This window comes from Triticum dicoccoides, chromosome 1B (assembly GCF_002162155.2).
Source record: "Triticum dicoccoides isolate Atlit2015 ecotype Zavitan chromosome 1B, WEW_v2.0, whole genome shotgun sequence".
NCBI lineage: Eukaryota > Viridiplantae > Streptophyta > Magnoliopsida > Poales > Poaceae > Triticum > Triticum dicoccoides.
In genome coordinates, this window is record NC_041381.1 from 20,652,384 (window position 1) to 20,679,012 (window position 26,629).

Below are 26,629 nucleotides of genomic sequence, written 5' to 3' on the forward strand. Positions count from 1 at the left end.
CTGGATACTCGGAGGAAGATGTCGCTGCGTTAGTAGATGAAATCGTGCCGGGAGAGGATCCGGCGCGGCTCGGTCTGCGTTCTACCGATCGAGTGGAGGTGGTTCGCCGGATTGTACACCGGAGGACGGCGGCGACGGCGATCCGGCCCTGGAAAGGACCTTTGCCTAAGGTACGCATTCAACCTATCACTTTGTCTGATTATTTTCCGCAAGATGATTGGAACATAGTTATTCGTAAGAAGAAGAAGAAGGGAGGAAGGCCGAATCCAGCGCCTCCGCCGCCGGCGACCAGGGCGGCGGATGGGATCAGGGCGGCCAGGATCCTTCGTTTGAATTCCTTACTTGGTTCTGAGTGGGCCGGTAAGGAGTGGGCCGGTTCCCGGACCATGCATGGGCATGAGGCCCATCATGGGGGTGTAGATGACGGTCTGGATCGATCAGTCTCGAATGGGTATGTGGCCCAGGAGAGCTGCGTCCTGTCCCCTCGGCCCGTAGAGAGCGCATGCACGTACGTCGACCGCTTTGTGTCCCTCGTCCGTGTGCCGCCGTCTAGGGTTCGCAAGACAGGCACGAAGGGTTTCCCGTCTTGCGGGGATCGACGAGCGAGGCGCATCCAGCCCTGGCCGGCCATGGCAGGTCGAGGGGAGGCTCCACCACCAGCGAAGCGTGCCTCGTCAGGCACTGCAGGTCGGGGTGGGGCGGCTCCCCCGCCGGCAGCGACCGCCGGACGGGGAGGTCTGACGCAGAATGGCCAAAGGCCGCCGGCGGGAGGTGGCAGCGCGGCTGGTGCCGCGGGACGAGGTGTACCCCCCGGGGGTGCGCCGCCTCCGGGACCATCCCCTTCGCAGCCGGCTCTTGGGAAGGGAGGCTTGAAGCCGACGGTATCGGGCTCGGTGCCCGCAACTAATACTGCCGGAAGGGGGGTCGGGAGAGCAACAGTGGCGCCGCCCCTTGCTCCCCATGCTGCGGGTAGAGGGGGACCTAGACCTCCCGCGCCAGGTACTGCTGGAGATGGGCCGGCTGGCCGCGGCGCCGGACATCGGCATGGTGGAGGCGCGCCGGCAACCACAGGAAAACCACCACCGCATTATGTTGCTAGGCTGGTGCAGAACAGGTCCACTCAGCCTCAGTCGAACAATAAAGAGCCTAATGTTCCGCCCCGAGGCCAGTGGGGGGACGACGGGTACGATGCATACGGTGAGGGGCAGCACCGCGGATCCTCGTCTACGGGAGGAGGGCGTGGTTACGCTTGGCAGAGCGACGGGTCGGCCGAGAGACCGTTTCTTGGGCCGGCCGGCGGTTTCGTTGAGGGGGCTTCCGGTCCGGATCATCGTCAGAGAGGAGGTTATCGTGGTAACCGTGGTGGTCGGAGCTGGGGTCGTGGGAGATTTCGCCGCCCACCACCACCTAGGGTGCCTGTGCCTACAGATGCTACGGAGGAGACTTAGCATTCCTCAGAGCTCCCTCCAAAGGCGATGGAGGTGGTGAAGGAGTTGGCCAATGTTGAGGTTTCTGAGGCTGGGACGGTGGATGAGGCTGCCGACAGGTCTGATGCAGAGAGGGCGTCCAAGTATGCCCGTAAGAAGGAGAGGATGATTTGTTATCGTTGCGGCGACAAGGGCCACTTCATTGCTGAGTGTGTGGCCCAGCTGTGTGAGTCATGTGGAAAGCTTGCACATGAGTCGGGAGAGTACCCGGTTTTGCGTGACTTGCCTCCGACTCTGAACATCTATGGAGTCTATTGTGCTGAGCTCATGTTTTTTGAGTCCCCGGAGGCGAGAGCGGTCCCGGAGGATAACCAGAGTTCGACTACTGGGATTGTGAGAGCGACCCAGGGCGAGGTGACTGAGGCACAGATTGTGAGGAGGTTGCAGGAGTTAGCTCCCGGTGATTTTGTTTGGGAGTTGGTGCTCATCGAGGACAGAGTTTTTAAGGTTGATTTCCCATCTGTCGATGACTTGCAGAGATTGTTAAGTTTTGGCTTGTATAAAGTTCCCGGTACTAAGTGTATTCTGGAGTTTAACGAGTGGAAACAGGTTGAGCCTAAAGGAAAACCGCTTACACAGGTATGGCTGCGGTTTTTGGGGGCTCCATCTAAGGCTCTGCAGGATGCTCGTGTTGTGGCCAGTTTGGGCATCCTGGTTGGAAAAACAGAAAAAGTAGACATGACTTTCACTCGTGCCAATGGGATTGCCCGGATTCTTGTAAGCATTCTGGATATTGAGTATGTGCCTGATAAGGTCAACTGGACTTACAAGGGCGAGGTGTTCCCGCTAGATATTGAGTTCGAGGACACCGACTTATTTGATGATGCGGTTAACGGTAATGATGTTGACATGCACGACCGAGAGGATGGTGCGGGGACTAAGGGGGCACCGTCAGATGAGACCATGCGAGGGGGATCCAACGGTTCTCACGCTCAGTCGGCCGGGAATGGATCGAAGGCTGAGCCCACAGTCTCACCGGCGGTACCCATGACTACTCTGCATTTTGGGTCTTTCGAGCCAGCCTCGGCACCTCCCAGGCTTTGGAGTGACAGGGTGGAGTCGGGTGATGATCTTGAGCACACGCTTCCTTCACTGGAGTTTGAGAGGGAGATTGCTGTGTCTGTTGCTCGTCAGGCGAGTTCTTTGGGAGGCGAGGCGGCGTGGAGGCACGGTGATGGCTCTCTTGGACTGCAGACTCCCGCGGGCGCGACTTCGGTGTCGGCGATCGCGGGGGCGATGGGGTGTGGGGGAGGGGGTTCGGGACATGGAGTCCTCTCTCCCCCCGTCCCGAGGTCGATGCAGGTATCATCGGTGGCGTCGGCCCCGAGGGGGTCGGCTCCAGCGGCTGGAGGGACCTCGAGGCAGGCAGCCTCGACTACTTCTGCGACGGTGGTGGCAACCACTGTGGCTGCTGCTGCGGGAGGGGGGACGCCAGGGCAGGAGGCCCGGTCTACACCCTCTACTCCGGTGGTCAGGAGGACCACCTCACCGATGGCTTTCCCGTCTGAGCTGCAGGTTGGGGCGGGAGGAGACCGCGGGCAGGAGGCCCCTGTCTTACACTCCTCCCCACTGCCTGGTGTGGGGCACTCGTCCAAGGGGATCGGGAGCCCGCAGACGCCTTCTCTAGTGACTTCGGCACCACCTGTCAGAGTTTCGGTGCCGGGTTATACTAGGGAGGAGGTGATCGCGTTTGGTGGGATCCCGGACCCTATCTCCGAGGGGAGACGGATGAGTGCTCGCATCCTCGACGTCCCGGAGGTGGACGATATGCAGCAGCGGTGCGCTATGAGGGCGGCCAAGCTTCAGGAGGCTGCTTTTTCTTCGGGTATGTCCGCCAACTTGTCTAATTCCCTATTGCATTTTTCTAATGAGGACATTATAAATAATGCAAACCAATTAGGAGTTTCACTAGGTGCTACGGATAGTGAAATTACCAATTCGGTGAATGATATATTAGACCTGGAGGCGGAACGTGCTTTAGAGACTATTCGTAATCTTGCAGCAGTTAAACCAATGAATGACGATGAGATAAATGCGTTAGGAGTTAGAGTGCTTGATAGCCTGTGTGAGGATCTAGCACCCACTAACCATGACGCTGAGGAAGATGATGTGCCCCTACAGAATGACGCTAGTAATATTTCTGAACCCGGTCATGAGGAACGGGGGACTGAGCTTAGTAAACCTAAGCGTAAGTGGAAACGGAAGATTTATCCCGATTCCGCAGTTCGTAGGAGTGCTAGGATTCGAACCACAAAAAAATTCCATGATGAACTATGAGAGGAATTTTTTGGAATAGCAGAGGTCTTAAGGACTTGGCTAAAAGAAGATTCCTGGCTGAGACAGCTCTTGAGCAGAAGCTAGATTTTGTTGCTCTATCAGAAACGGGTAGAGATAACTTTGCACCGCAGTTTCTCTCCTCACTCATTGGTGGTATTGATTTCGATTGGCATTGCCTACCTCCGCGAGGAAGATCGGGGGGTATCTTACTAGGTGTGAGATGCGATTCACTTGAAGTCCATAGTGTAGTGATGGGTGACTTTGCGGTAAAGTTTCGAGTTAGGTCTAAGACGGATGGCTTTAACTGGGCTTTGGTGGCGGTATATGGTGCCGCGCAGCCCGAGTTTAAAGCGGAGTTTCTAGCAGACCTCGTTCAAATTTGTGGGTCAGAACAACTACCGATTTTAGTTGGAGGTGATTTCAATATCATCCGGAGGCGAGAGGAGAAGAACAATGACAACTTTGACGGCAGATGGTCCTTCATGTTCAACACCATTATTGAAAGCTTGGATCTGAGAGAGATAGAGCTCTCGGGCCGAAAGTTTACATGGGCCAATGCTATGCCAAACCCAACCTACGAAAAACTCGATCGGGTTCTTGCAAGCGTGGAGTGGGAACAAAAATTCCCGTTGGTTACGGTGCAAGCTCTTTCGAGGGGAGTATCTGATCATACCCCATTGTTCGTGGACTCAGGGGAGCCGAACCACGTGGGTAACAAGAACACCTTCTCTTTTGAGACGTCATGGTTCGAACGTGAGGGGTTCTTAGATTTGATAGCCAGGGAATGGGCTAAAGATGTTCGAGGTAAAACACCCATTGAGCGATGGCAGAATAAGATTAGGAATTTGAGAAGCTTCTTGAGGGGTTGGGCTAAGCACTTTAGCGGTGTGTATAAGATTGAAAAGGATAGACTCCTTTCTCTTGTACATGACCTGGACATAAAAGCCGAGTCCAATATTTTATTACCCGCAGAGCTTTAGGTTAAAAATGAGGCGGAGAAGCGGTTAAAAGAACTACTCCGCGAAGAAGAACTGAAGTGGGCTTTACGTGCTAAAGTACGTAGAGTGGTCCAGGGGGACGCGAATACTCAGTTCTTTCATTTAATTGCTAATGGCAAGCACAGAAAGAAGCGAATCTTTCAGCTTGAGCAGGACGAGGGTACGATTTTAGGTCAGGATAACCTAAAAACATACATCACCGACTATTATAAGCAGTTATTTGGTCCACCGGAGGATAATACGGTGTCCCTCGATGAGTCCAGAACTGAGGATGTACCTCAGCTTTCGGCTGCTGATAATGAGCTTCTGGTTGCCCCGTTCTCGGAGAAGGAGGTTTTTGATGCTATTGCACAAATGAAAAATAATAAGGCTCCCGGTCCGGATGGTTTCCCGGCCGAGTTCTATAAGAAGTGCTGGCACATTATTAAGGGGGATTTACTACCTATGTTTCATGATCTATTCTCTGGACAGCTTCAATTATTCCACTTGAATTTTGGGACTATCACACTACTCCCTAAGAAGACGGATGCGGTCAGAATTGAGCAATTCAGGCCGATCTGTCTCCTTAATGTTAGTTTCAAAATCTTCACCAAGGTCGGGACCAACAGGCTCACACAGATTGCGCATCCTGTGGTGCAACAGTCCCAAACCGCGTTCATGTCAGACAGAAACATCCTAGAAGGGGTGGTAGTCCTGCATGAAACGCTCCATGAAATCCACTCCAAAAAATTAGATGGAGTGATTTTTAAAGTGGATTTCGAGGAAGCATATGATAAGGTAAAGTGGCCATTTCTCCAACAATCTTTGCGTATGAAAGGGTTTGATGAAGCCTGGCGCAGACAGGTGCAGTCATTTACGCAAAAAGGTACTGTGGGAATTAAAGTTAATGATGACATAGGTCATTACTTCCAGACACATAAAGGCCTACGACAAGGAGACCCGATGTCCCCTATCTTGTTTAACATTGTGGTAGATATGTTGGCAGTTCTGATAGGAAGGGCTAAGGAAAATGGTCAAGTAGGTGGATTGGTGCCTCATCTTGTTGATGGAGGTATCTCTATCCTACAATACGCTGATGATACAATCATCTTTATGGAGCATGACTTGGTTAAGGCAAGAAATATGAAGCTGGTTTTATGCCTATTTGAACAATTGACCGGCTTGAAGATAAACTTTCATAAGAGCGAGCTGTTCTGTTTTGGTAGGGCCAAAGATGAACAGGATGCTTATAGGCAATTGTTCGGATGTGAGTTGGGAGAGCTACCTTTCTCATACTTAGGGATTCCTATCCACCATCGTAGGCTAACAAACAGAGAATGGAAGTGCATTGAGGACCGATTTGAGAAGAAACTGAGCTGCTGGAAGGGCAAACTCATGTCATATGGAGGAGGTTAATCCTAATTAACTCGGTACTCACGAGTTTGCCGATGTTTCTTCTTTCGTTCTTTGAGGTACCAGTTGGTGTTAGGAAGAGACTGGACTTCTATAGATCGCGGTTCTTCTGGCAGGGTGATGAGCTTAAAAGAAAATATAGGCTTGCTAAGTGGGACATCATTTGTAGACCGAAGGACCAAGGGGGTCTAGGTATTGAGAATCTCGAAATTAAGAATAAATGCCTTCTTAGCAAGTGGCTGTGGAAGCTTTCGTCGGAGACTGATGCTGTGTGGGCACAGATCCTTCGCGGCAAGTACCTCCAGTCAAAAACTTTGTCACAGGTCTCTGTAAGGCCGACTGACTCGCCTTTCTGGAAGGGTCTCATGAAGGTCAAGCAGGCGTTCTTTAATAGGACAAAGTTTGTTGTCGGAAACGGCACAAGTACACGTTTCTGGGAGGATACTTGGCTCGGTGACACACCCCTGGCCATCCAATATCCCTCTTTGTATCGCATTGTTCAACGAAAGGAGGTGGTCATTGCTTCGGTTTTTCAATCTACCCTCCTTAATATTCAGTTCAGACGAGTGCTAGCGGGCAATCGTTGGGAACAATGGCTCCATCTAGTTAGGAGACTGATGGACATCCAAGTTTCTCAACAACCCGATGAATTGCGCTGGAAGTTGACTAAGTCTGGAGTATTCACGGTTAAATCAATGTATATTGATGTTATTAATTCGAGCTCCATTCCTACGTCCAAACATGTTTGGGATGTCAAAGTTCCTTTGAAAATAAAAGTGTTTATGTGGTTTGTCCATAAACAAGTAATTTTAACTAAGGATAACTTGATGAAGCGTAATTGGACAGGACCTACTAGGTGAAGTTTCTGCGATCGGGATGAGACTATTAAACACCTCTTTTTTGATTGCCCGCTGGCCAAGGTACTATGGCAGACGGTCCACATTGCTTTCAACATCAAACCACCGAATTCTGTTAATGCTTTATTTGGGACATGGCTTAATGGGATTGAGCCTAACTTAGCGAGACATATACGGGTTGGGGTTCGTGCTTTGCTGTGGACTATCTGGAACTGCAGAAACGATTTGGTCTTTAACAGAATATCATGTATACATTTTTTGCAGGTTTTATTCCGGACTACGGCTCTGATCCGTTCGTGGTCGCTACTCACCCAGACGGAGGCCAGGGAGCATTCGGTTACTGGGTCTATCCGTTGGGAGATGGTAGCTCAGGATATCTTCAACCGGTTTGGATGGCGGTCATGTAATAGGATAGGCATTTAGTATTCCTACCTAGTTTACCCAGCCGGTTGTGGCATCTTGATGTGGCTAGTTGATGTATCTAGCTTCTTCAGGCTCTGTGTGAGCTTGTTCTGCTTCTTTTTCACTTTTGAGGACCTTTGGAACCATGTTGGCACTACTTTATTTTGTTAATAAGAGGGCCGTATGCATCGTACTGATGCAGAGGCCGGGGTTTCCCCCCTTTTCGAAAAAAAGTATAAAATTATACTAAAATCGATACTTATTTTGAGATGGAGGGAGTACTACTCTTTTTTTCAAGAAAACTTCCTATCCATTCATCTTCAATCATGATAATATAACGAACACAAAAAATAATAAAAGATACATCCAGATCCATAGACCATCTAGTAACGAGGAACACTTTTGACCTGGTCATAAGTTCTCGTGTCACTTCAAATGGGGATCAAAAGAAAAGAAAGACATTCAAAGTCCTACTTCATGTAATTAATTATTCTACTAGTATACTGTATAGAAAAACTAAAGGGCTCCAAGATGTACCAGCAAAACTTTTGGGACAGAGGAAATATTAGTCTTTTTTTCAGAAAAACTTTTGATCTATTCATCTTCGATCATGATAATACCACGAATACTAGAAATGATAAAAATTACATTCAGATCCGTAGACCTGGTCATCAGTACTCGTGTCACTTCAAATGGGTGCCAAAAGAAAAGAAAGACATTCAAAGTCCTACTTCATGTAATTAATGATTCTACTAGTATAATGTATAAAAACTGAAGGGAGTCGCACATATTCAATTCGGTGCACAGGCTCATCTGCTCCCGGTAAACAGTAATGATAAAAAATACTAAAGAAACTCAAAAAAATCTGAACTTTTTTTAGGTGAAAGAAGTTCCAATGCGGGATGTTCGTACCAAATTTCAGCTTGTTCGGACATCTGAGGAGCTCAATGCAAAAAAGACGAAATCGGTTCTGAACACTAAACTTTCTTACAACCTCAAAATTTGTCTTTTTTGCTGGGAGATATTGAAATGTTCGAACTCACGATATTTGGCACGGACATCACACACATGAGCATCTAGCATCACAAAACAATTCGAATTTTTTTGAATTCTTTTACTATTTTAAACAAATTTACTGTTCACCTCAAGTGCAGATGCACCCGAGAGCCAAAACGCCGTGTCCATCTCGCACATACACAATATGAAGTTTACAATAGTATGTAGCACTCTCTGATACAACCAACATCACCCACTGGCTCCATTATCCACAATTCCACATCAATTGCTGCAACAGCGTCTTGGTGAGCAGTACCAGTTCCATAAACTTCTCCCATAAAAAGTGTTTTGTAGTATGTCCCAGCTTATGCCATTAGCCCATCATTAGTTACCTAACATACTATTACTTTGTAAGGATGCAATAAATATGCATGAAGATTCCTCAAAAGGAAGTACACACAATTTTTTTTACTCATGACAATATAACCAGAATAATATAATCAACAACTACTAATTAAAAACTCAACCTGATGAGTGACATACAGAATTTCTTATTTGACACTAGTAGGACACTTGTATCCTAGGCCTCTCATATATAGCGGGGGTAGACACACGATGTAACCTATGCCAACATAATAGCACAGGCGCATAAGGGGGAGCCGGCGGCGTGTGCCGGCGCCCGGGTGGCCGGTGTGCGGTATTGTGACGGTGTCACGGGGAGGAGCGCCCGTAGTCAGGCCCCGGGGATGTAGCCATATCGGTGAACCTCGTTAACAAATCTCGGTGTCGTGCCTCGTGTGATTGCTTGGTCCTCGGATGATCAACGGTATGCCTCGGATTTATTCTAACAGTGTTCAATCTTTGTCGCACACAAGCATTAGATTTAGACCTGGGCATGGACAGCCTGGCCCGAAAAACCCAGGCCGGGCTTGGGCCTTGTTTTGCGGCCAGGAAGGTAGTTCGGGCAGGGCTTGGGCTTGTTGTTTTCTGTATTTTGGGGCGGCATTCCGGGCTTTGGGTCAGCCTTGCATGTGTGTACACTAGAAAACAGCGTTTGAATCGGCCTTTCATGCTCCGGGCTTGATTTTGAGCCGGACTCGGGCTTGAAAACAAAGTATATTTTGGGCTTCGGGTCGGGCCCGGGCTTGAGAAAGGAAGGTCAGGCTTTTACAAGCCTGGCCTGAAACCTAGCCCAACCCGGCGTTTGCACGGGTTTAACTAGGACAAGCTGTTTTGGAAAAGCTCTCCCTTCCACGCGTTTTCTTTTTTGGATTCTTTTTCTGTTTTCTAACTTTTAGAAATTGTATTTCAGGCTTTCAAAAAAGGATGTGAATACTATGTGATTTTACACGCTGTAGGAATCTAGTGCGATGGACCGCTGGCCTGGTGAGTCCGAGTGATGATAACCATGAGTGATGCCGAGTCGCCAGTTTCTCGCACAAAACACAAGTCTAGCGCACTAGCTTGGGGCAGACATGCTCAAAAACATCTTGTAGCTGAGGTCGTGATCGATCGAGGCTCCGCCGATTCCGTTGAACATGATCTGCGTGGAACAAATTCGAGCCAAGATCATCTTAACCTCCGGGCAGCCAATCAACGAACCTCCGGTTGAAGAGATTTTTGGTGGAGTTACGAGTCATACCCTCAAGCATATGCCTAATTTGAGACGACTTCGAGGGATCTACCTCACCGCTCTAAGGGTTCCGCTTCGCACCTGAGGGTTCTACCTCGCTGCTCCGAGGCTTCTGCATCCCGTCCGAGGGCTCTACATGGTCGATGGGTATTGGTTTTAAGATTGTCCACTTCGGATGTCCTTAGAGTTCGATTTAAAATAAGTGGTGATTCTGTTTTTGTTATGGTCCATTCTCTACACTTTGGCTCAAATGATCTATTGTCCAGTCCAAAGTAATTTGCGAAGTTGTGAGAGTAATTTTCCTGGGGCTCTTTTCCGATCTTTGCTTTGTAGGAAAACACTATTGCAGGCCTACTTTTTAAACTAATATTAAGAGCTGCTATATAATCTTTCAAGCAGGCCAAATTTTTTTTCACCCGCAAAACGTTTAAGTGTGGAGTTTGATGGTAATCCCATGATGGTGGTAGTACCTTATGTGGCAACCTATGCCACTAGTTTGTCAAAGATGATGTGGTAGTGGCGCTACCAACACTTGGTTTCTAGGAGAATTCTATATTTTTCACTAACTTTATATGTACAATGGATGGGTATCATGGTTCCCCCTCCTTTTTGGTTTTGAGCAAAGCATGTCTCGTGGTAGTATCAACCAACATTTAATGTGAGATTGTCTAGGGTTCTTCTTGGATGACTCACTCTAAACATCTAGATTGTGATGAAGTTGCTTTGGTTTATGAACCTATATGTATTGCATTTTAATTTGTCAAAGGACTAGAGAGAGAAGAAAAAAGTTAGATGCAAATCTTCGAAAGTACTCTAAAAAGGCTATGTTTTTCCCCTGTTCTGTTGGGTGTCGGTTAAGCGATGGCGTTAGTTGTCTCAAGGAGTGCTACATACTCCCTCCGTCCGAAAAAGTTTGTCCCTCAAATTGATGTATCTAGCAACAAGTTAGTGCTAGATACATCTATTTGAAAGACAAGCTTCGGACAAGATTTTTCGGACGGAGGGAATACTAAACTTTATATTGTGTTTGTGTGGGACGGACGTGGCGTTTTGGCTCTCGGGTGCATCTGCACCAGAGGTGAACAGTAAATTCGTTTAAAATAGTACTCCCTCTGTAAACAAATATAAGAGCGTTTAGATCACTATTTTAGTGATCTAAACACTCTTATATTTCTTTACGGAGGGAGTACAAGATTTATAAAAATCCGAACCGTTTTGCGATGCTAGATGCTCATGTGTGTGAAATCCGTGCCAAATTTTGTGTATTTCGGACATTTCAGTAGCTCTCAACAAAAAAGACAAATTTTGGGGTTGTAAAAAAAATGTTCACGTACTGTTTTGATCGATTTTGTCTTCTTTGTCATGAACTCCTCAAATATTTGAACAAGCTGAAATTTGGCACGAACACCCCCGCATTGGAACTTACCAAAAAATTGTTTCTTTTGAATTTAGGATGCAGATGAGTCTAGGCAACGAATTGAATATCTCGATCTTCCTTCAGTTTTTCTATACAGTATACTAGTAGAATAATTAATTACATGAATCAGGACTTTGAATGATTTTCTTTTCTTTTGTTCCCCATTTGAAGTGACACGAGAACTGATGACCTGGTCGTACAAAAGTATCCGTGATTGAATATTACTTCATCTGTCCTAAAACAAGTGTATCCTAGCTAGTATAAAGCTGAGACGCTTATTTTAAGAGAGAGTGTGTGTGGTAGGCCAGGCTTCCTTACACTGGTCTGCACCTGGTTCCTTGACCTTGATTACCTATCTACTAGTCGATCGAGCCGTGAATCGCGTGGCATGCTGCCGTATACTGTAGCAGCCGTACGTGTTATCCATCACGAAATCCCTATCAGTATGTTTCCTCGTGTATCACGTGCCCAGCGTACAATCATGTCTCGGGAACAGTCGCCTTGACCGACATCACACGGGTCGCGCGACGTGTTTTTATGAAACGACGATCATGCTATTTTTTATAAAGGGGTATAGAATGATCTCAGCCGTTCTTGTATTTAGAGGGATCGTAACGAACAAGAAGTGATTCTGATATGAGTTCAGGTTCGGTGCCTCTGTTTAACAGTATATCTGATCTTTGCTTTTTCCCGTCCGATGTGAGCAGCCAAAACGTGCTCCAGCCCATGCTTCAATGCCAGTGCTTCCGACGTTGGATCATCCAGTGAAATGGAGCTATTTAATTAGGGGATTGAATGTTCATGCGCACCTTTTGTAAATGTATATTCCACAAATTACATATCATGGCTAAACAGTTATAATTTCTCAACTTTTACTTGGTATATGTATACTGGTTCTAGGAAGAGTCCTCGGTAGCTCATCAGCACGAGAATTCGTATGAACTACATTTTGGAGCTAGAAATCATATAAAACTGCGTACCCAGTTTTTCTAATGAAGTGACGGAACAAATATATATTGACGTTTGAACATTGATATTTACACACCCTCTGTTGCAATGAGCCAAGGATTTGTTACTGCAACAAGTTAGTGCTAGATACATCTATTTAAAAGACAAGCTTGGAACAAGATTTTTCGGACGGAGGGAGTACTAAACTTTATATTGTGTTTGTGTAGGACGGACGTGGCGTTTTGGCTCTCAGGTGCATCTGCACTAGAGTTGAACAATAAATTCATTTAAAATAGTACAAGATTTAAAAAAATCCGAACCGTTTTGCGATGCTAGATGCTCATGTGTGTGAAATCCGTGCCAAATTTTGTGTAGTTCGGACATTTAAGTAGCTCGCAACAAAAAAGACAAATTTTAGGGTTGTAAAAAAATGTTCACGTACTGTTTTGACCGATTTTGTCTTCTTTGCCAAGAACTCCTCAGATATTTGAACAAGCTGAAATTTGGCACGAACACCCCCGCATTGGAACTTACCAATTTTTTTAAAAAAATTACTGTTCACCGGATGCATATGAGTCTAGTCAACGAGTAGAATATCTGGGACTTCCTTTAGTTTTTCTATGTAGTATACTAGTAGAATAATTAATACATGAAGCAGGATTTTGAATGATTTCCTTTTCCTTTGTCCCCCATTTGAAGTGACACGAGAACTGATGACCTGGTCGTACAAAAGTATCCGTGATTGAATAGTACTTCATCAGTCCTAAAACAAGTGTATCATAGCTAGCTAGTACTCCCTCTGTCTGAAAATACTTGTCACCAAAATGAATAAAATGGGAAGTATCTAAAATTAAAATATGTCTAAATACATTATAAAGCTGAGACGCTTATTTTAGGAAAGAGGGAGTGTGTGGTAGGCCAGGCTTCCTTACACTGATCTGCACGTGGTTCCTTGACCGTGAGTACCTATCTACTAGTCGATCGAGCCGTGAATCGCGTGGCATGCTGCCGTGTACTGTAGCAGCCGTACGTGTTATCCATACGAAATCATGTCGAGTCTATCAGTATGTTTCCTCGTGTATCATGCGGCCAGCGTACAATCATGTCTCGGGAACTGTCGCCTTGACCGACATCGAACGGGTCGCGCCACGCGTTTTTGTGAAAGGACGATCATGCTATTTTTTATAAAAGGGTACGGGAGGATCTCAGCCGTCCTTGTATTTAGAGGAATCGTGACGAACAAGAAGTGATTCTGTTATGAGTTCAGGTTCAGTGCCTCTGTTTAACAGTATATCCGATCTTTGCTTTTCCCGTCCGATGTGAGCAGCCAAGACGTCCTCCAGCCCATGCTTCAATGCCAGTGCTTCCGAGGATGGATCATCCAGTGAATAATGGAGCTATTTAATTAGGGGATTGAATCTTCATGCGCACCTTTTGTAAATGTATATTCCACAAATTATATATTATGGTTAAACAGTTATAATTTCTCAAATTGTACTTGGTATATATACTGGTTCTAGGAAGAGTCCTCGGTAGCTCATCAGCCCGAGATGGAATGAACTACATTTTGGAGCTACAAATCATATAAAACCGCGTATTTTAATGATGTGACGGAACAAATATATGTTGACATTAAACATTCATATTTACACGTCCTCTGTTGCAATGAGCTAAGGATTTGTTACTCCAACATTAATGTACTCCCTCCGTCCCATAATATAAGAACATTTTTAACACTAGTGTAGTGACAAAAACGTTATTGTATTATGGAACAGAGGGAGTATTATTTTAGGAAACATTAATGTATTCAATGCCAGTGCTTCCGACGTTGGATCATCCAGTGAATAATGGAGCTATTTAATTAGGGGATTGAATCTTCATGCGCACCTTTTGTAAATGTGTATTCCACAAATTATATATCATGGTTAAACAGTTTATTCGGTTCGGTAACCAAATGCCCAGTGAGCTGCCAAAACGTTGAATGGAGCACAGAGATGGTCGATATGTCCGAGTGGTTAAGGAGACAGACTTGAAATCTGTTGGGCTACGCCCGCGCAGGTTCGATCCCTGCTGTCGACGTTTATTTTTGTTCCCCGATTTTTATTTTTCCTGATGTCAGTGCTCACTAGTGCTAGTATTTTGTTAGTGAAAATGAAGACCGAAGCCCGGCCAATGGCTAGCAAGTCCGTGTTCCTCTCGCGATCATTCTCAACACAGGTGACGCATACATAATTGTGATTTCCGGGCCCCTAAGTAAGCATTACAACTCTGAACCAACATCACCGTACCCTCGTTCCCGATCAGCTGAAACATTATATAGTTTTCTGGAGTCTCACCGATTTTCAGTAAAAACTTCTGTAAATTCCGATTGACTAAAATCGCACATCATCGAACATATAGACCTTCCTAGGCTACCCGCCTAGTGAGCGCACTTGCACGCGCGCGTGATTCTTGACCGCTGGATGGTTTCACCTATGCGCTTTTTACTGTGTTGGCAGCCGCTGGGCCGTTGCTCTTTTTATACTTGCTTAGCTGCTTCAGTGCAGGATGACAGCTGGACCTTATTTACTGTGGGGCCAGCACGTCAAGTGCTTCTCCAATGAATTTACGTTAGAAAGGAATTCCGGTGGTGTAGGCAGATGAAAACCAAATGAAACCTAGCCTTCAGACCTGCGGTGAAAACTTCCCAGCCAACCCAGCCGATGCCTCCCTCCGCCGCCACCTCTCCTCGCCTCCCCCTCCACTTCTCGATCCAGCCACCCAGGCGTTGACGCCGGCGCGGGATGATAGAGAAGAGGATGACCTCAGTGGACAGATAAGGGACGACGAGGAGTGGTAGGACGGATCTATCAGGAAAGGTGATAGGTTGGAGACAAAAGAGGATAGCGAAACAATGGCTCCGAGGTTGGACTGCTGACGAGAAGGAGGTGCTGAAGGCGGGGAGCTCAAGTTGGATGTCGTCAGATCCCTCTTCCCACCTCTCATTCTCTCAGTTTCTTCCTCCCCAAACTCTCAACCCCTACCTGTGCTTTGTCTGTTCCTCCTTGCTGTCGCCCAACAGGAGGCGGCTCGTGTGGCCGTGAAGCGGACCATGCCTCAGCGGGTGGGTGACGACAGCTGCAGCTGGTGCTCACGACTCTTGTGACCACAAGAATCTGTAACTTGTTAGTCTTTCTTTGCAACCCCAACAAGGCCCTCATCTGCTTTGTCTACATATATGCATGATTTTTATTATTGGAAGTTCAGATAGCAATAGCTATGTTTCATATTGCTAATGTTTATTTGTTTGATGATCTCTGCAGCACACTCTATGCTCATACATGATCCCACATATTCCAGGAATAATGATACTATCTTTAGTGTTCTGTTCACGGGAATTTGCCAAGTCACTGCTCAAGATTTCTATCTTCTTTAGGAATGCTTTCTTGGGGCTTCGGTAAGGAGACAGACTTGAAATCTGTTGGGCTTCGCCCGCGCAGGTTCGATCCCTGCTGTCGACGTTTTTTTTCATCCTCCCTACTTTTTATTTTTCCTACTGATGATAATAGTATCAGTATGTATGGGTACCCACATTCGTGATCGGATTTTGCTGAGTGGCCACGAAAAGCCATCGAGGCGAAGGAGTTGGCGCCAGCATGCAACTCCGAAGAAAAACAACGGGTGCAGAGAAGCATTTCCTGCAGCTTGGAACTTGGAAGTCTGAAGGAAGGACAGATGCCGAGAGGCAGTTCGTGTAGCCTGAACCCCTGAAGCGGATTTGGTCGTGGAAAGCTGAAGAGAATGCATGGCAACCTCGGTCACTTGCCGTGATTGACGTCGAGCACGGGTGGCCTCCTGTCTCGGGGGCGAACCCTAGCCTCCCCTGCCCGTCCCGTCCTCGTCTCTCCCTTCCCCGCCGCCGCCAGAGGTGCTCCCCGGCAAGGCCGTGGGGCACCGGTGAAGGTGACGGCGGGGATCTAGGCGGTTCCATCGCGGGTGGAGCGCCTCGGCTTCCATGGCGACGGTCCTGGGTGGTGGCGCGCGGCGCGGCATGTGTGGCGGGCAGCGCTGGCAGGCGCAGGAGGGCCTCTTCCCCGGCCGTGTGGACAGCGGGGAGGCAGTGGGCGTCGGCTGCCGCGGCGGCCCCCCGCTGGCTGCTGGTTCGCCATGGAGAAGCTCGTCCTCGACCCCGATCTTCTCCGATCTGCTACGGATTCGGCCCCTGGTGGCTCCGGTCATCGTCCTCCGGTGTCGGTGCCGCGGATCTGGTGGCTGGAGGCGGATCCGGGGGAATCCCTTGGCCGGCGCGGCCGTCACACCAAAGGCGGCGCCTTTCGGTACCGCTCCCTTGTTGAAGGCTTCGGCAAGGATCCCCTTCCTCCCACCCCTCCCTAGAGCTCAGGTGAAAGCCTCAAACCACCCTGTTCCAAGCGACGACGGCACCGTGATGGCGTGTTCCTTCCTGAAGGCGTCGATTGGGGGCTGCTCGAGCGGTGGTGGAGTTGGCGGCGGTTTGTTGACGGCGTGTGGCAGCCAGGCTTCATCTTCGGCAGCCTGCTCGGTTCTTGGTGTGAATGGTGTCGGGCGTCGGTGTGAGGGGATCGGTGTCCCTCTCGGCGCCTATGGTTCCGGCGATTCCCAACTTGACCGACGTTTTGTGCTGCCATTCTCGGTGTTCTCCGTGGTTCGGCGCCTTCGTTCGACATCTCTCGTCCGGCGTTCCGTCTATGCTGCTACCGATGACGGTGCTTGGGTGGTCGGGTCCCCGTTGCGTATGGGTTTGCTCCTGTTGTCTCCCCTTGGGAAGCTTGGTCACCTTGATTTGGGTTCTTGGGGAACCGCTCTGCTGGTCGTCGGTGCGGCACCCATCGAGCCTGGGTGAGAGGGTAGTGGCCCTCTGCGGCAGCAGAGACAAATCTTTGTTGCCTTGTTTGGCCTTTCGGTGGCAGTCAGCGATCACAATACTGGCACGGTGGTGCCCTTCTCCCGTGGCCTTAGTAGGTTAGCTGGTGTAGGTGTAGCGGCGTTCGTTGGCAACGGCGTGGTATGTTCTTGCCCGCTGGTTGTTACCTTTGAGATGTTCCTTCTGTGCACCTTGTATCCCTTTTTCCGCTTTCTTCCTTTGTGTATGTTGCTTCCGTCTAATTCTGGCCGGTTGATGGCTTTGTTAATTCAAAGTCGGGCTAGGTTCGAGCTCTTCTCGGGCTTGGCCGGTGCCTTTTCTTTAAAAACATGGACACAGCCTCCAAACAGTCCGACTTCATGTCGATGGGCAGGTTGCTCCATTGCAAGGCCCTTTTTAACGTTACAGCGAATGACACTAACTCAAGGCCGCCTCTGCTGCCATTCTGATATCACAGTACTTCTTGGTTCACTCGACACCTTCTACTCCACGCTCAACTCCGCAAGACTCGGCCAACTCAAGTTGTTATCAGCAAGCCTTTGTCTCCTCTCCTCTGAACATGTTGCACATATCAGTTTCACAAAATTATATACATCTCCTGAATATTTGATGATCTTGCACTAACTATATAGTACAATAGAATTACAAAAAGAAAGGTATGACACTGACGGACTAACCTGCACGTTCTTGGTTTGTTCACTCTGTTTGCTCTGCATTGCAGATTACGTTTACAGCCACATACTATCACGTCAAATGTCTTATGAATTAAGATCACAAAACTTCTCTAAAAAAGAATGTCACAAAACTCTCATGAACAATATGAGGTCATGCAGGATGCAACCAACCTTGGGTCGCTGGAGAAATCGAGCAAGATGTGTTTATCCCTGGTCATGTCCTTGGCCAGCCTCCTCTATTGCTCCGCTCTCGCCCAATCGTCTGAATAACTGGAACCACACAAACCTCTTGAATTCCAACTCTAATCCACCACCATCGGTCACTATGTATGACTCGACATGTGATGGCGCGCGTCCAGCAACTCCCTGCAGCCCGCCGACACAAAACCCACCGCTGCCGCCGCAATCTCCTAGCTACACTATAGTCCAAGAAATTAGAATCTCTCACCATGTGTAATCAAGAGCAGAGATACGGTGAGTTCAAATACTTGGGACTGACGAATGACGACAATCCTGATTCGAGACTTGGGCTTAGCAGCTTGCATGGAAATGTCTATAAAAGAGCAACCTCAGTATAAATGTCTATAGAAGAGCAACCTCGGTATAAATGTCTATGAAATAACTCAAATACGGAAGTTCATATATACTATAAAAGAGTTTCAATAGAGGTTCTGAACTTCTATGTCTTAAAAATTACTTCTTGATACAGCTACCTGAAATTAACAACAAACGGGTTACAATATCAAATTCCCAACAGAAAAGATTAAATGGTCATGCACACACACAACTCACTTCAACAATTTTCGACCAGCTAGTTCACATGTGAAGCTAGGCTGCCTGTTCTTCAAGATTTTTATTATATCTCCATGCCCATTTCAGCATATGATGGAACGATTCTTTCAACAACAAATTGCAAGCCACTGATCTACAACAACAAACACAAGATTCACTTAGACATTTATTCATGATTAATGTTGCACTAGTGTTTAATTTTTTTAATATAAAGTGCACTCCCACTCAAATCAATATGTCTCATAATTGAAAGTGAGTGATTCAAGACTCTGATCTCGTTCACAACCATTGATGTGGACATCACTGATGACGTGAATTTTGACCGTCAGGCAAACTTTTGTCGATATCACCATATGACTCTGGTTGATCTTTCGATGCTTTGTGCTCCGAGCTTAGAACAATTCGGCCAGAACTTGAAGACAACCGAGTGTTATCTGCTTTCTCGGTCCGACCTCGCCCGTCTTACACTTCACGATCCGTTTGTACTCATGTGGACATGACGAACTCCAGAAAGCCACATGTTATAGACGATTGCAACACCGGGAAGAACACCTTTTAACTTGATATTTTCAGTGAGAGATCACCCTAATAATTGACTATTACACAATTAAAGGGTGCAAACAACAAAAGGATAGACATCACATGCATTTCATAAAAGCATGATATGGTATATCCCTTGGCATCCGGAATCCTCCATAATCATTTTCAATCTTCAGTTGAAGCATCGTGATGACCAATATTTCATTGTCGTGGCATCCATTGCAAAAACATTGTCGTGGCGGCAATTTCAGAAAAGGTTGCCGTGGCAACCGTTTTAGAAAATGTTGTCATGGCACCAAATTAAAAAATTCCATCGTGGCATGAAACCCACGATGCGTCGGTATCCTCCTGAGTCATCACATGCTCACTATACCATTACCCTCATTACCGTTTTTCTTTTTCTTTCTCGTTATTGTGTTTCGGCATCTCCATGACGAAGTCACCTATGTTTAGCCAGGCGATGATGGATGCCATCACACCGAAAGGGCCCTAAGAATATCTCTCCATTGTCGGAGGAGCAAATCCGAATCTCAAGCTATGTAGTCACTTGTCAAACTTTCCGATGAACCTGCAAGTTGCTGTTATGATCACCGTGTTACAAGTGACGTTTGAGCAACCCCGAAGCCCATCATAAGGTAAGAAGTGACCACAATACTCTCATGGTCTAAGGAGAAAAATCACACATTAACACTCTGTGTTATTACAATTGAATACAGACGATATTAACTCAATTCATAACAGACAAGTTTGGGTCAATTCAATATGATCGTTCTTCTAACGTCATAATCTAAATGTTGTTTTCGGACTATCGTTAGACTTAACAATATCCTAAGATCCGGAAAATGTGATCACCAACAACACTTGAACTAGTCCTAGAGGCAAAACTAGGAACCCTTTATTTAATTGTTTATCATTTCACACGTGCATATGAGTTTTCCACTGAATCACATATTCCAGGATCATAGCAGTTATAGCATAGAATATGAACTTTTTAACCATGAATATGGAAATATAAACAATTATTATTGCCTCTAGGGTATAATTCTAACAAGGAATTATATTTTAGTCCATACTTCAAGCTCCTCATATGGGTTATTATTTAAGGCCAATATGTTGATTCAACGAGGAACATTTCTAAATATTTGGGGGAGATTTCAAGTACCATAAAGAATGGCAGAAAATTAGTGGAATGTTCAGCATATTTCTGTCTCAAATCCACGTACTCAAAGATTTGAACCATGCGTTCACAAGATTTGCAACACATTGCAAATAATGTGCCAAATTCTTTTACTAACTATAAAGGTGTTTTACAATCCTACAATCTTGCAATAATATGCTTGAAAGAGTGGAGGTGCCAACCGAAACCACTCAACTGCCCGTTCAATGCAACGGGGGAAGAAGTATGACAATAGTACATCATGATTTAGCTCCTCGCAAGCAAGGATATCAAGGCCTCTGAATCAGTAAATGCAAGTCAACTTCACGTTGACAGACACCTAATGGATAGTATACACCTAGTGGATGGGCAACCTCGACCAAACCAACTGATAGGGCACACAATGAGTGGGACATTGAAATACCCGACTCAACCGCATTGAGAAATCGTGAGAAGCTACCATGGGTAACGATATTTCCATCAACTATATATTGATATAAAGATTCTGGAGAAATATATAACTGCGGGGTTCGGTCGGTGTTTGTCATTGGTGGATCCACTTGGATCCGGTCTTCGTTCGTCTATGTTCGCTTGTCTACACGTTGGATGCTTCTGATCGATGCTACTCTTCATCGGTGGTGGTTTCTGCTCTGGTGCGCTGGTCCTCTGAGACCTTAGCACGACGACTTCCCTACTGTCTACTACAACAAAATTTGCCGGTCTCTTATGATGGAGGGGTGATGACTGCAGTGCGCCTTTGGCTTGCTCCGGTGTTTGTAGTTGTCGCTAGGTAGTTTATGGATCCAGATGTAACTTTTTACTTCCAGTGTTCTTTTTACTAGATTGGATGTTTTTTTTATAAGAAAAAGAAAAGAAACAGATCCGTACCGTTCCAACGCCGCCACTACATGGTCTCAAGTCTCAACCACCTCCTTCACGTTGCATCCTGTATTATACTAGTTGAGATATAAAATCAAGGAAACGTCTTGGATTCCACCTCCGGCCGGCCCAGTGCACTCCATCATCAACGACGCAACAGCAACGATTTTTCATTATAGCAGCGCGACAAACGATCCGACCGAGCATCTACAACCATGATCTGTAAATTATGGCCCCCAAATGTTGCCGGCGACGTAGGACGCGGAGGAGGCGGGAGGGTCGCGGAGGAGGAGCGGGGTCCGGATCTGGTGGATTCCGTCGATTCCTGAGGAGGGATTGTCGCATGAATTCCAATGGGGGCGTGCAGTTCGTGCGGCGGCTCCCTGTGCAGCAGAGAGATGGGTTAGAATCCTCTGCAGTACTGTACGGTGCTGTACAGTTACTGTCATGTGGGACCTGGTCCCACATGTCATCGACACTATAGCACCATACGGTACTGCAGAGGATTTCAACCCCAGAGAGATAATCGGGATTGCTCTCTCTCTCTCTCTCTCTCTCTCTCTCTCTCTTCTGTAATATAATGTAAATGGACCCACCTGTCATAGCTGTAAAATCTAACAATGTGAATTTGTATGCCATGTCAGCCCTGACTTGTGGGCCCTGGTTATCATAAAACAGTTTAAAATTTAACCACACGGTCATTTGAGATTTTTAAAGAGTCTACGCCCATTTTGGTAGTTATAAGGACAAACAAACACTACAAGAAATATGTCAACTTGCAACTAACACTATTGGTCACTGAAAGGTCATTGTTTTTAATTTGTGACCTTTTTTTGACCAAAAACAGAAGGTCAAAAGCTGGCGATCGTAAACTGAAATTAACGACCTTCTCTGTGATATGTAAAAGGTCGTTGGTTCTTCGACCAAAATTTTGGTCACTAGCAGCCTCCCCAAGCCACGTAGGATCCAGCGTGGCAAACTGACGTGGATAAGATTCAGCCCGGTCCGATTAGGTGTCTATATGGGCCGAGCCCGTTAATTCAGCCCATTTGTTGTTTTTTCTTTCAATTTGGGTAAGCTACACGGCCAGGACCTATAATTCGGCCTTTTAGTTTTGGGTTGTGCCACGTTTTTCTTTTTTCAAATGGGTCCCAATTGTCAGGTTCTGATAAGTGGGTCCCAAATTTCTGATTCTGGTTTGTGGGTCTTTGCTGTCATGGTCATGTTCCTCAAATTTCAATATGCCAATAATTAAACAACTAATATTTAAATCAAAATAGACAGAAAACAATGGTAATACTTCAAATAACAAGAAGCAACAATCTGTTACATCAACACACATACAACATTTCATTCAAAAACAAAAAGAAGATACATGAAATTCTGGAGTTCACAATGCCCAGATAACCCAACTATTATTACATAACTTGCTATACAAAAATGGCTTGGCGCTTCTTTGAACATCTTCTTTGGTCTTGAATTTAGGCAAAATATCTGCCAACAAGAAAACAGAACAGCGAGGATATAGTGAATAACAACAGCAGCAAGTGATGGGGTGCTATTTAGTAAGATTAAGTCTGGAAAGAAACATGCATGAAAATTAAGAAGAGCTAGAGCAATTCTGCATGAAAATTAAGAAGTGCTATTCAGTATGAATACCATGAAGTTTTTGTGCACGTCATGCCAAGTCAGCCAACATGTAGCATGCATGTCGGCCATAAAACATGATCACAGTTCAGCACCTACAACAGCCTGACACAACAGATCAAGCCATTTAGTGATAATAACAGTGTGTGATGAGAAACTGGTCGCTCTTTTCAATTACTATGAGCAACAAAACATCTAGTTTCAGATACTCAACGGATTCATTCATATACTTATTATATGCTAACATGGATTGTAGAGGTTAACAACAAAACTAAAACTGGAACTTGTCATAAGCTAACAAAAAAACACATTCCAAAACTATCTGTATAAAACATTTATGCATGGATACATTCAAGAACTAGAAAAGTTCAAATAGGTTTATAAATGCACAAATAACTTGAGGAAAACTAGCCAACTAATGTATGAATCCAGTTCACTAGAGCATTCTATGAAAAAAAAATGATGCATTGGTACAGAGCAAGGTACTTCTACAGCAGAACAAAAGAGGGAGCTAGAGGTAGGAGATGGGCTGGCTGTACTTGATGCCGCAGACAACTGCGGCCGCTGTACGCGGTAGAGGAGGTTGTAGCCGAGTTGGACCATGTGCGGAGCGTCGTCGTGGCAGTGGATGCCCTGGTTGTCATCATTAACTTACAACATCAGCAAAATAATAAATAGGTAATTATACAGCAGGAAAACAATAATTCCAAGAATTTTACATTTACAAGATTATATATAATGGTTACTTATTTATTCTGCAAGGAACGACAACATATTTCTGCAGAAAAAGAACATGTATGCAAACCAAACCACCAAACAAATAATAAGCTGGTTCATCTTATACCAGAATAAGAAGAACACCGACAAGGAATAGAAGCATTCCTTGGTTTTCAAGTACACCAATTCATAGACATGATTTTGATATGGGAAAGACAAGGGAAGCACGCATCTCAAGACCATCTGCATTTCCTAATATAACATGTGAACCACAATAGCAAGTGCTATTAATGGCCAGTGCTGGCAGTACTGAATGTAAACAAGCATGCTAATCCAAAATCAGCTACAGCCACGACATCAATCAACCTTCATTCAGTTGTGTCAGAATTAACACATATTTTAGATGTCAGAAATAGAATCCTGGACACACTAGCAATAATCGACTTCTGACTAGCAACGGCAAACAGATTCAGACACAAGCAATTTTATAGCACGATGAAAATTCTATGTGCAGAATTCATGAATGAAATTATAGTAGTAGCACAAAGGACCCTCACAGACATTTGTAATAGTATGCAACCTGACCTTGTGCATTGCACATGTAAGGTAAGGTAAATAGAGTTCCCAGCAGACAATGTATTCTAGTTATTAAACAAATGCTCGCCAAGATACTCAGTACAGTGGTGAACACAACGCAGTAATAATCCAAAGGTGATACTAATAAGCAGTAGGAACCTTCCTACTTTTGTGATATAAAACTAATATCAGACCAATTTTGTACCAAGTTAAAGTTACATAAGATTGTGAACAGTTAGCTAGACTAACATTTTCTGAACAACCAAAAGAAAAAGATTGTGAACAGTTACTTCAGATTGTGAACAGTTACTTCAGATTGTGAACAGATACTAATAAGCAGTAGGAACCTCCCTACATCAAAAAGAAAAAGAACAGACACTTCCAGTTTGTACAATCTGAAATTGAACACTGAAATTTAAGAATGACAAGATGATTGAACACTGAAAGAGATTAGCAAGTTGCTTGTTGGTTTCATCACAAGTACCAGGAGTATTTTTAAACCTATGCAAGTCATTTTTAAACCTATGCAGGTACCAGGAGTATTCCACTCCTTTCCAGTGCAAGTACTCAAAATTTGTTTTGAGTAGCAAATCTAGGAGTACAGGCATTGTGACAACATTAATACATGCATTGTGGCAGGCCCCAAACGTGTTCAATTGCGAGTTATCCTCTAGCTACATGAACTATACCACCAGAAGCCAGTTCATAAGAATACATCAATTAACAAAGCTGCAGCCACAAGGGAGTGTACCAAGTACCATCTCAAGTACCTAACGAGTGCCGGACGGCGGATTCACAATAAATCGCAGAGAAGCTCATCCCCTATTGATTCAGCAAGCTACTCACATCCACGCATAATATTAATATCTAACAGCGCAACAGAAAAAACGATGGCAAGCAAAATCATCAAAGGGTGAACCAGTATAGCTGATACACAACGAAATATGATCCAGAGCTTCATGCGATATATCCTGGGATGCTCCTCCATTGGTGTCGGCAGGCCCCTCCCGACCACCTGGTACTGGTGGAACTGCACGAGCGCGAGCACCAAATGGTCAGTTCAGATCACACGACGAGATCTAATCCCCGTGATAGCGGTGCGTACGAGTAAGAGGGGCTCACCCTGACCGCGACCATCCTGGCCGGAGTTGCTGAGGTCGCCGTGCGTTGGTCTGGGGCGATGGGCTTGCTGATGTGCGATGCTGCGACGGGCTTCTGTTCACGGGAGCCACGCCAGCCCAGGGCCCCGCCAGTGAGCTCCGACGAGGGGAGGGAGGAGGGAGGCGACCCCCATCACCATGGCTGCCAAATCCCTCCCTCCGGATCGAGGCTGTGTCCGCCAGATCGGCGTGGCCAAGGCCGCCAATCCGCCTTGCCTTCTCGAACTAGGCCACGAGGAGAGGAGGTGGTGGTCGTCGATGGTGGGGATGGGGGGCGACGGTGGCGGCGGCGTCCATCTCCGCCTGGATCGCACGCGTGGGGGTGCGGGGAGGGGAGGGGAATTGGCTCGCGAGATTTGGTCACGAGGGGGCGACTCAGACATGAGGGGTGGTGGAAGGGAGGATGGCCAGTGCTGGGGGCGATGAGGAGGTCGTCGCGGTGGGGATGGGGGAGGCCGGCGGCGGGGTTGGGATAGCAGAGAGAGGGAGGTCGGGAAGAGGGGAGAGGGGGATCTGGGAGGAGCTGGCGGCGGCGAGGAGCTGAGGGAGGAGAGGTAGACGGGTGCGGGTTAGGGTTTGGGCTGCGGATGGATGGCTGGATGGAGAGGTGGAGAGTTGGACGGATGGATGGGCGGCCATGTCATCGATCCCTGTGACAACTAAACCAACCAATAAGAATAGAGCACATATAATTGTGTTTTTTCTTTTCTTTTTCTTCTACTTTTGCACATGAAATAATAAAAAAATGGTCTCACATTGTGCACAAGTTTGTATCTTGAATGACAAACAATGTTGACTAAGGAATTTTTCATTTTCTTTGCATGAAAAATTCATTTTCCATTTTTTGAGTTCCTAAAATAAGTTTTTTTGTGAAGAACCTACCAAATAATTGTTGCAAAATTATACCAAATAAATTTTTTAAAATACTAGGCCATATTTAATGCATAATTTACCAAATGGTTGGGTGTCAAAAGCTTTTATCCACCTCTCATGAAAAAGACAAATTTCTGCCAATTCAGTTGGAAGCGGGTCAAATTTGAATTGTAGCTGCCTTGTAGTTTGCTCTTTTTTTTTTCCAAAAATCATTTCTAGGTACATAAGTATCTATTTAATCAGAGAAACACCAAAAAAATTACAAGATTCAACCACTAGCTAAGAACGGTCATTCCCGCCGTTTTGACCGCATTTTGAAACGGGCA

General features: G+C 46.1%; 1 non-coding gene and 1 pseudogene across 1 annotated transcript; both read left to right on the plus strand.

The window, feature by feature from the left end:
* Positions 1 to 1,475: 1,475 nt before the first annotated feature.
* Positions 1,476 to 15,246, plus strand: LOC119350011 (annotated as a pseudogene).
* Positions 14,405 to 14,486, plus strand: TRNAS-UGA. Its single transcript has one exon. It is a non-coding gene; the product is annotated as a tRNA-Ser (tRNA).
* Positions 15,247 to 26,629: the final 11,383 nt, after the last annotated feature.